This window comes from Hemiscyllium ocellatum, chromosome 3, assembly GCF_020745735.1.
Source record: "Hemiscyllium ocellatum isolate sHemOce1 chromosome 3, sHemOce1.pat.X.cur, whole genome shotgun sequence".
Lineage (NCBI taxonomy): Eukaryota > Metazoa > Chordata > Chondrichthyes > Orectolobiformes > Hemiscylliidae > Hemiscyllium > Hemiscyllium ocellatum.
The window spans coordinates 108,379,351-108,389,344 of record NC_083403.1 but is presented as its reverse complement, the minus strand read 5'-3'; positions in this window follow the sequence as shown (position 1 = coordinate 108,389,344).

The following is a 9,994-nucleotide window of genomic DNA, read 5'->3' as shown; positions in this document are numbered from 1 at the left end:
AATGAGGTGCTATGAAGCTTTTTGGACACACTGGGTTTGTGATCTCCATTTGGTCAGGAGGGAAGGATACAGATTAGAAATGGGGCTGTCATAGTCGTAGCTGAAAAAGGGAGGGAATATTGAACTGTCCTTACAATTGTCTGAGAGGTAATCCTCTTGTACGTCTTCAGCAGCAGCAGCAGCACTATAAGACGTTCTACACACCACCTAACTAATGCAGCTTATTATTGGGCAACAGCACTAAATCCTTTTGAGACAATGATATATTGAGAGACAAGCTCTATGTCTTTGGTTCTGAGCTTGCATATCATGGAGGCTGATTGTGTGTGGCACAATTATGAAATGTCTGAGCACTCCAAGTCTCAGTCAATGATCTGACCAATCAATCAATCAGTCTGTCTTAATAATGGAGTTTGAAATGGTACCCTTGGTAGGGCCAAAACCCTCCAATTGAAACTTCCAGCACAGAAGGAGGCTATTCAAACAATCATACTTTTGTAAACACAAGATATTTTGTTACACATTGTTTCTATTTAAACAATCTTCCAATGCCCTCTTGAATGTCTCAATTGACTCTGCCTCCATCACACTTCCAAGCTGTGCATTCTCGAACCGAACTACACATTGTGTGAAGAACATTTTTTTCTCACAATGTATTTGCTTTGTTTGCAAATCAGTTTAACTCTTTGCCCTTCTGTTCTTGATCTTTTTACCAGCAGGAACCATTTCTTTCTATCAACTCTATTCAGATCTCTCATGATTTTCAAAACTTTGATTGGATCTCCTTTTAGCCTTCTCTCTGAGGAGATCAGTTTGAACCTATCCAATTTATCTTAATCACTTAACATACATTATTTCTAATCTCTGGAATCATTTTTTGTAAATCTCTTCAACACTGTCTCCAAGACAGGAATTAAAGTTGTTACTTTTAGAGATTTTGGATCAGCCAGGTTGCTGGTGTCAGAGCTGGTGTGTAAGTATGGTTTAATTGGTAGTTGTATAATTGTGAATGTTGCGCTTAATTTGCCCATTGATGATGTTGATATTTTATTGGAAAGTGCATTCACTGAGGATGATTTCGCTAATCCAGCAGTTCTGGATCAATTGGTTGAGACTGAGGAAGCTGAAGTTATTCCAAGAAAGGAAAACCTGTCACCCAATCCCACAAATAGTTTCCTAAGGATTCTTCCCCCTTTCAAAGCCCATCTTCAACGCAATGTGAATTACGTGGCCTTTATATTCAGTTAGAACTACTGTTTAGATTTTCTTTAGATTCCAACTCTGTTTTAAGTTGTATCAAATGGACAATCTAAAGTATAACTGTTTACAATATGTCATTCTTAATACCTTGCTGCTACTTTGATGATGAAGTCTAACCAATAATCACATTGTTATTGTCATTGAGGAGTGACTTTATAGAGGTTTAATAAAATCACGAAGGGCATAGATAAGGTGAATAGCAAAGGTCTCTTCCCTGGAGGGAGGTATTTTAAGCTGAGAGGAGAAAAATTTAAAAGGGACCTGAGAGGAAACGTTTTCATACAGAGAATGAACCACCCGAGGAAGCGGTAGTTGAAGGTACAGTTACAACATTTAAAGACATTTGGACATATACATGAATAGAAAAGGTTTAGAGGGATATTTGTCAAACACAGGCAAGTAGGACTGGCTTAGTTTGAGAAACTTGGCTGGCATGGATGAGTTGCACCAAAGGGTCTGTTTCCATGCTGTATGAATCTATGACTCTATGTGAACACCTTTCATGCCGATAAATAAGTGTGGGCCTTCCTTTAGTCTTTAACAGACCCCTCACCAAGGTTTGATGTTAGGCAGACATCAGGACAGGGTCCCATGGACACTTTAATCTTATGCTAAAGACACAGTTCAAAACAAAGTAATCTTATGAATCTCATACCCATCCCTAAAAGATGAAATGTCATGATGATGATTTTTCAAAACCATGATCTGAAATAAGATCTTCTAAACACTCAACCCACAAACTTACGATATACAGCTCAAGTAATATTTCTGAATTTTGTTGTCAAAGTTTTCCACTTGACAATCTATCTTGACAACATCACAAAATTTAGTGTCTATCAAAAAATGATTATAAAATTAGGAGTTAGTTCTTCCTCTTATTTAAATAAGAATTAGTTTCACGACTAGTGGCTTCACCTTCAGTTATGTGTCACAGAAGATTTCTGTTGAGTCAATTTCACAATGCTTCCCATGTTTTAGATTAAAAGATTTCCCAATCGATTTGGAATGGGGAATTTTGTCAAGACTGAAACTTACAGACAATTTCAGTGATTTTCAAATTCCATTAGGTATAAGCTGTAAACTGGGACAGAATCCTGCACTATAAATCCATTTCTCATCCAATCTCAGTATGCATTTGCTTTCATGCAGAACCAGACAATATATTATTAATAGGATGTTCTTTTTAAACACAGGGCTGGATCTTGGCTAATTGTCAGTTTCGGGGAATTTCACAGAGGCTTTCCCTCCATGAGTCCTGGCAACCTTTCTCACATAGTCTTCCTCTGCTCATTTCATTAATTATGCAACCAGCCTCTATGGTGCCCTTCTCATTGATTTGTGCTCTTGCAGAACCGGGAATGCTCCCTGCTGTCAGCAACTACCAACACATAGTTAAACGCCAGCTGCACATCACTCTGAACTTTGCAATCCAAAAAGAACCACAGGGAACTGGCAGTCTTGGTGGACGGAGTGGTGGAGAACAAAATGGTCCCCATCCGTCAGGACTGATGGCACCAAAGTCTGTCAGCCTGGTCAGAGATACCACCCAGGTAATGGTCTGGAGAAATGTGCAGCAATGTCTCAAGGAGGTTAATGACCTTCTGCACGTCACAAGCATAAATGCCACCAAGTTCTCTTTACTACCTGTTATTAAACTGCCATTGTGCACAACTCCCACAAAGGCACATGGTCTACCAATGTCAATATTGTACACATGGTCCTTACTTAACAGCGCTCACCCAATCTCATTCTCCTATACAATGAGATTTCCTGCCCTCTGCATTGCCTACTCACTCACTAGGGACATCTCATCAACAATCCTGTTCCTGCACCACCCTAATTAACTGTCCTTCTAGGCACTTTCACCTCACTCAATCCCTTCTTTTGTCTTACGGCAGGGGAAACCTGCTCATAACATATCAGAAAGAGCAGAAACATGTGGGAGGGTGAAAAACATTCATCCCTTTAAAATAAATTGTAGAATTAGCGACACATGCTGAGATCTCCATGGCCAAGCAACCAAATAAAATTAATTGTGATCTGTTAAGATGCTCTCCCATCAGCACCACATGTTCATAATATTCTCAACCTTCCTGTTGCGCAACTATTTCTCTCTGTCCGTCTGCTGCAGGCACCAATGACACCCAGACAGTTTTCTTTCACAACAAATCAGCCCCTCCAGCCAACAGACACAGATCCCTCAGAGGATGCACTTGAGAAAGTTGCCTCCTGCACTCTCTACCAGCTCAGATACCAATTCCTCACTAGTTACTTTATCCAGATTAGATTCGCGAGCACATTTTATTGACTACATCCCTGGAATGTATCTGGAACTGGCTGAGAAAGGAATGCCCCAAGCCATTGGCACTCAAAGGAATGTCAGAGGAGATGACCCTATGGTGTCAGCCATTAAAACCATTTGTACAAATGCTCAGGCAGACAGATTTATCAGAAACACTTGAATATTGAATCAAAGGTTGGAGGAGTCCACCATTGTTCTCAGTACTGTCCTCTGTCTGACATGAGTGTATCTGGTTGTCTTCATGGAGAGACTCTGTGGCAGCACAGAATGTCAGATCCAGCAGAACCTGCAGTGACTGCAAGAAACACACACAGATCTGCACACCATCACTTTAGGTAAAAGTGATGGTGTGCAGATCTGTGTGTGTTTCTTGCAGTCACTTCTCCCACCCACAGCTTCCAACCTCGTCGTCCGGGAACCCCGCACTGCCCGGTTCTACCTCCTTCCCAAGATCCACAAGCCTGACCACCCTGGCCGACCCATTGTCTCAACATGCTCCTGCCCCACTGAACTCATCTCTACCTACCCCGACACTGTCCTATTCCCCCCTAGTCCAGGAACTCCCCACATACGTTCGTGACATCACCCACACCCTCCACCTCCTCCAAGACTTCCATTTCCCCGGCCCCAATGCCTCATCTTCACCATGGATATCCAATCCCTCTACACCTCCATCTGCCATGACCAGGGCCTCCAAGCCCTCCGTTTTTTCCTCTCCAGACGTCCCCAACAGTACCCTTCCACCGACACTCTCATTCGTTAGGCCGAACTGGTCCTCACCCTTAACAATTTCTCCTTTGAATCCTCCCACTTCCTCCATACCAAAGGGGTAGCCATGGGCACACGTATGGGCCCCAGCTATGCCTGTCTCTTTGTTGGCTACGTAGAACAGTTGATCTTCCGTAATTACACCGGCACCACTCCCCACCTCTTCCTCCGCTACACTGATGACTGCATTGGCACCACCTCGTGATCCCGCGAGGAGGTTGAGCAATTCATCAACTTCACAAACACATTCCACCCTGACCTTAAATTTACCTGGACCATCTTTGACACCTCCTTCCCCTTCCTGGACCTCTCCATCTCCATTAATGACGACCAACTTGACACTGACATTTTTTACAAACCCACCGACTCCCACAGCTACTGGATTACACCTCTTCCCACCCTACCTCTTGCAAAAATGCCATCCCGTATTCCCAATTCCTCTGCCTCCACCGCATCTGCTCCCAGGAGGACTAGTTCCACCATAGAACACACCAGATGGCTCCCTTCTTTAGAGACCGCAATTTCCCTTCCCACGTGGTTAAAGATGCCCTCCAATGCATCTCATCTACATCCCGCACCTCCGCCCTCAGACCCCACCCCTCCAACACCCCTGGTGCTCACCTTCCACCCCACAAACCTTCGCATAAACCAAATCATCCGCCGACATTTCCGCCACCTCCAAAAAGACCCCACCACCAGGGATATATTTTCCTCCCCACCCCTTTCTGCCTTCCGCAAAGAACGTTCCCTCCTTGACTACCTGGTCAGGTCCACGCCCCCCTACAACCCACACTCCCATCCTGGCACTTTCACCTGCCACCGCAGGAACTGTAAAACCTGTGCCCACACCTCCTCCCTCACCTCTATCCAAGGCCCTAAAGGAGCCTTCCACATCCATCAAAGTTTTATCTGCACATTCACTAATATCATTTATTGTATCCGTTGCTCCCGATGTGGTCTCCTCTACATTGGGGAGACTGGGCGCCTCTTAGCAGAGCGCTTTATGGAACATCTCCGGGACACCCGCACCAATCAACCACACCGCCCCGTGACCCAACATTTCAACTCCCCCTCCCACTCTGCCGAGGACATGGAGGTCCTGGGCCTCCTTCACCGCTGCTCCCTCACCACCAGACGCCTGGAGGAAGAACACCTCATCTTCCACCTCGGAACACTTCAACCCCAGGGCATCAATGTGGACTTCAACAGTTTCCTCATTTCCCCTTCCCCCACCTCACCCTAGTTCCAAACTTGCAGCTCAGCACTGTCCCCATGATTTGTCTGGACTTGTCCTACCTGCCTATCTCCTTTTCCACCTATCCACTCCACCCTCTCCTCCCTGACCTATCACCTTCATCCCCTCCCCCACTCACCCATTGTACTCTATGCTACTTTCTCGCCACCCCCACCCTCCTCTAGCTTATCTCTCCACGCTTCAGGCTCACTGCCTTTATTCCTGATGAAGGGCTTTTGCCCGAAACGTCGATTTTGCTGCACTTTGGATGCTGCCTGAACTGCTGTGCTCTTCCAGCACCACTAATCAGAACGCCATCACTTTAGGCCATTGGTGATTAGTATTAACTGCAAGGTGACATGGGAACAAGAGACTTCAAACTCACTCCATATGTCTTTTCCTCTATAGGAGACAAGGCAGTGCCAGCAGGCTTCCAGATGGAGGAGGAACTGCAGTTAGCAACATTCCACCCCCCCCCCTCCAAGGAGTCTCCTGCCAGGACTCTCCAGAGTTGTCCAGCCCCTCCATGTCCTTTGGGGATTGCGATCCCCAGTCATGCAGATGTTGCAGCCAAGGAGTGTGCAACAGTATCTGACCAGGACACTCTCAACATATCTAGATCTCCCAGACACAAATTGTCTCAGGTCATTCGCTCAAATCTTCAAGACCAGCAGGCTCTATAACAGAGCAGGCTCTCTTCATCCCCGCTGCAGAACCTGGCATTGCATCTAGATACAGTAGAGAGGCAAAGAGAAAGAAAACCCTTAGGACACAAAGGTTGCATTGCATTGTAAATAGAAACATCTGTAAATATACACACCTTCAATCTCTGTCATTTTAGATGTAGAACCTGGTTAACTGAAGATCATTTCAAAGTTAAGCAATCCCTTCAGACATCTCAAGGAAGTTAGAAGTTATAATGGTGAGACATTGCTTATATCTGAATGGCATGCTAGATAGCTACAGATTCTACACATCCTTCAACAATTGCATTCATCACCACAGCCAAGACTTGGTATGCTAGTGAGGAGATTGCTGATTGCAAAATTAATGAGAATATCCTCCCTACTTGCCTCCGCTCGTGCCACATTTATGGTCACTTTGTGTGAGGAAATAAGTGCTCATTCATGACTTTACAATTCTCAGGGGGTCAAAGGTTCATTCTACATTTATGCCTTAGAAGAAGGCACTCATTCATTCCAGGGTGGATGATGTCCACTTACAGTCATTTATTGCATTTGTATATTTGGAGAGAGTTTTTAAGCACGTCTGGAACTTTAGATGTTGTAGAACAATTTACTGAAACACTACATGCTCATTTAACAGAGTGCGAATTCACAGATGATACACCATATTGGGTGAGTAAGAAGTGTCTACGTAGGAATGCCTTTCACACTGATATTGGCCAAGGCAGACCTCCATGCGTAGCTCTTGGACGCCTGAGTGTGATGGAAGCCTTAGTGCCAAACAATGTTAGAATATGGTTTGAATCAGTGTTAATCTGTCTATAATGTCTATCAGAACAGACAATGTTGTCAATCTTGAGTGTGAACAGTTAAAGATGTAATGCATTCAAACAGTTGATAACAGTAACTAGCATCACACAATAGAAAAGGCAGAGAAAGAAATAACAAAGAAAATGCATTTGTTTTTATGCATCAACATTGCTGCTTGTCTTTGTGACAAAAGATATGTATATGCAGTGAATGGCGTACTCACCTAACTAGTACCTCTTGGAAGTGAGTATCAATGAAGTTCAGTCTGGTTTGTTGCGCTCAGTGTCGGTGAAAGTGATGTCCCTCTTATGCAATGCTTTCATTTTCCTATTCAGAAGACTGCAGCTATTTACCCAACTCCTCAGTGCCCATGACATCCCCTCTTTTCCTGCTCCAATTGCGCAGGGAACAGCAAACCAGTATTAATGGCACTCTCATAGAATCATACAGTACAGCAAAGGCCTTTCAGCCCATCTCATCTGCACTTACTCTACTCCAAAGAGCTACTCTAAATCTACACCAGTCCCATTTTCCATCACTTGGTCCATAGTCTGGAATGTTATGATATTTCAAGTGTTTGTCTAAGTACGTTTAAAGGTTATGGGGTTTACCACCTCAACTACCCTCCCAGGCAGTGCATTCCAGATTTCCCTTACACTGTCGGGGAATAAAGTTTCTTCAAATCCCTTCTAAACCTTCACCTTTCGCTTTACAATTATGTCCCCTTGTTATTGACCCCATAATTAAGGGTTAGAGTGGTGCTGGAAAAGCACAGCAGTTCAGGCAGCATCCGAGGAGCAGGGAAATCGACGTTTCGGGCAAAAGCCCTTCATTAGGAATAGAGGCAGAGTGCCTGAAGCACCCTTCAGGCTCTCTGCCTGTATTCCTGATGAAGGGCTTTTGCACGAAACATCGATTTCCCTGCTCCTCGGATGCTGCCTGAACTACTGTGCTTTTCCAGCACCACTCTAATCCAGAATCTGGTTTCCAGCATCTGCAGTCATTGTTTCTACCTTCAATTAAGGGGAATAGTTGCTTTCTATCCACCCCATCCACGTCTCTCATAATCTATAAAGTCCCTTTTCAGCCTTCTCTGCTTGAAAGGAAACAACCCAAGCCTATCCAACCTCTCTTCATACCTAACCTGCTCCACCTGCAGTATACTACAATGCCGTCTCTAGAACAACTCAAGCACTGGAACCTCATCTCGAGGAATCCTATTGTCTGTTCTGTGATGGTCCAGTGAAAGAGTGTGCTACAAGGTATCTGTGTTTTGCCTTGGTAAGGGATTCCTTATAGGTGTTAGAGAGTGTGGCCCTTTCAGTAGTCACCCTTAGAAGGCATTTCCCCTTGGAACAAGGCAGGAATTTGCAAGTTATCAAGAATATAGGCATCATTATAGCTTCTGGATTACCTGGAAGATATGGTAGCAATGATTACAGATGAATTGAAAATTGATCAAGTGAAACCCTTTCCTGTCATGAATTCAGCCATCTATAGCACTCTGCACCTGCGGTAGTCAGTGATGTTGGAAAATCCCACTGACCAGGCTGTAGCACTGGCCCCATCATAGGGAAATGATATGAAGTGGTATGGTCTTGCATAAGCTGCATTTTTAACATCTTTGGTGCACTTATATTTGAGGACTGAGCAAGTCTCCTAAAAATTAAGTCCTCCTTCACCTTGACAGTCAGTTAGAAGGGGATGGTCACTGACTCCTTCAGAGCACAAGTCCTACTCCAGCAGATGATACAGTTCTATTATGGGATCTCTCCTGTTACAGGACATTGTCAGTCTTTGCCTACACTGAGCTTCAGTCATCTGAAGGAGATGATAGCTATACTAGTACAATCTGGGCCTTTGAAATCTCCTGCACCTTCTGGGAGGAGCTTTTGCTGCAACTTCTTCACAAAAGAGGGTGTCAGGCAGCTGCCTGAGACTGCTGTGTTTCTGGTGCCTTTGAACATCCCAAATTCATTTGCATTGTCTTTGTATTGACTGCAACAGAGATAACATCACGTGCTGTGTGGGAATCTTTCAGGATGGATGCAAAGAACCTATGTGGGGATTATCAAAAACATAATACCCCAACAGTGAGGTGGTCGTATCAAACATAAATTAGGGTTTACCATAGACCACTTTATAATATGACATGAGGCCTCCCAAAATGAGGGCAATGAGGTGGACCATGGACACAGGAGAAAGTGAGGACTGCAGATGCTGGAGATCAGAGCTGAAAATGTGTTGCTGGAAAAGCGCAGCAGGTCAGGCAGCATCCAAGGAACGGGAGATTCGACATTTTGGGCATGAGCCCCTGAAGAAGGGCTTATGCCCGAAACGTCGAATCTCCTGTTCCTTGGATGCTGCCTGACCATGGACACAATGTAGATGTATGTATCACAAGCCCTGCCATCACAAGCATAAATACTTTGGGATAGTGTAACTGAGGTAGGAATTGTACCTTTGGCCTTGGCCAACCATCACAATCAGCCCCAAAATATAACAATGAATATAAGGGCGTATGTTCACACATACTTGGACTTTGCTTTGAGAGGAAGAAGCTCTGTGTCCTTGTGCAGACAGCCACAAGATCTTTTATTGAAAATTTACACCAACAGTAAACACCTTTTGCAATCACCTCTGTTCACAAAGCTTATTAGGATTAATTTATGATAATCAATGCATGGCCATGATTTTGAAACGTGTATTGTTGGTCAGTATCTGAGCAACACATATAGAGTAAGTCAATGCCAAAAATGTGTCGTCGTTGAATCTGTACATCCCTGAATGCAATTTCAGCTTGAAGAACATCATATCACCCACAAGTGCAGCTCACCCCCAACAGGGGAAACAAAACAAACTTACTCTATCCACTGTGAATGTGCTGGCAGCCATTTCTCATTCTTGCTACAATGTTGTGATTTGGTGGAAGAT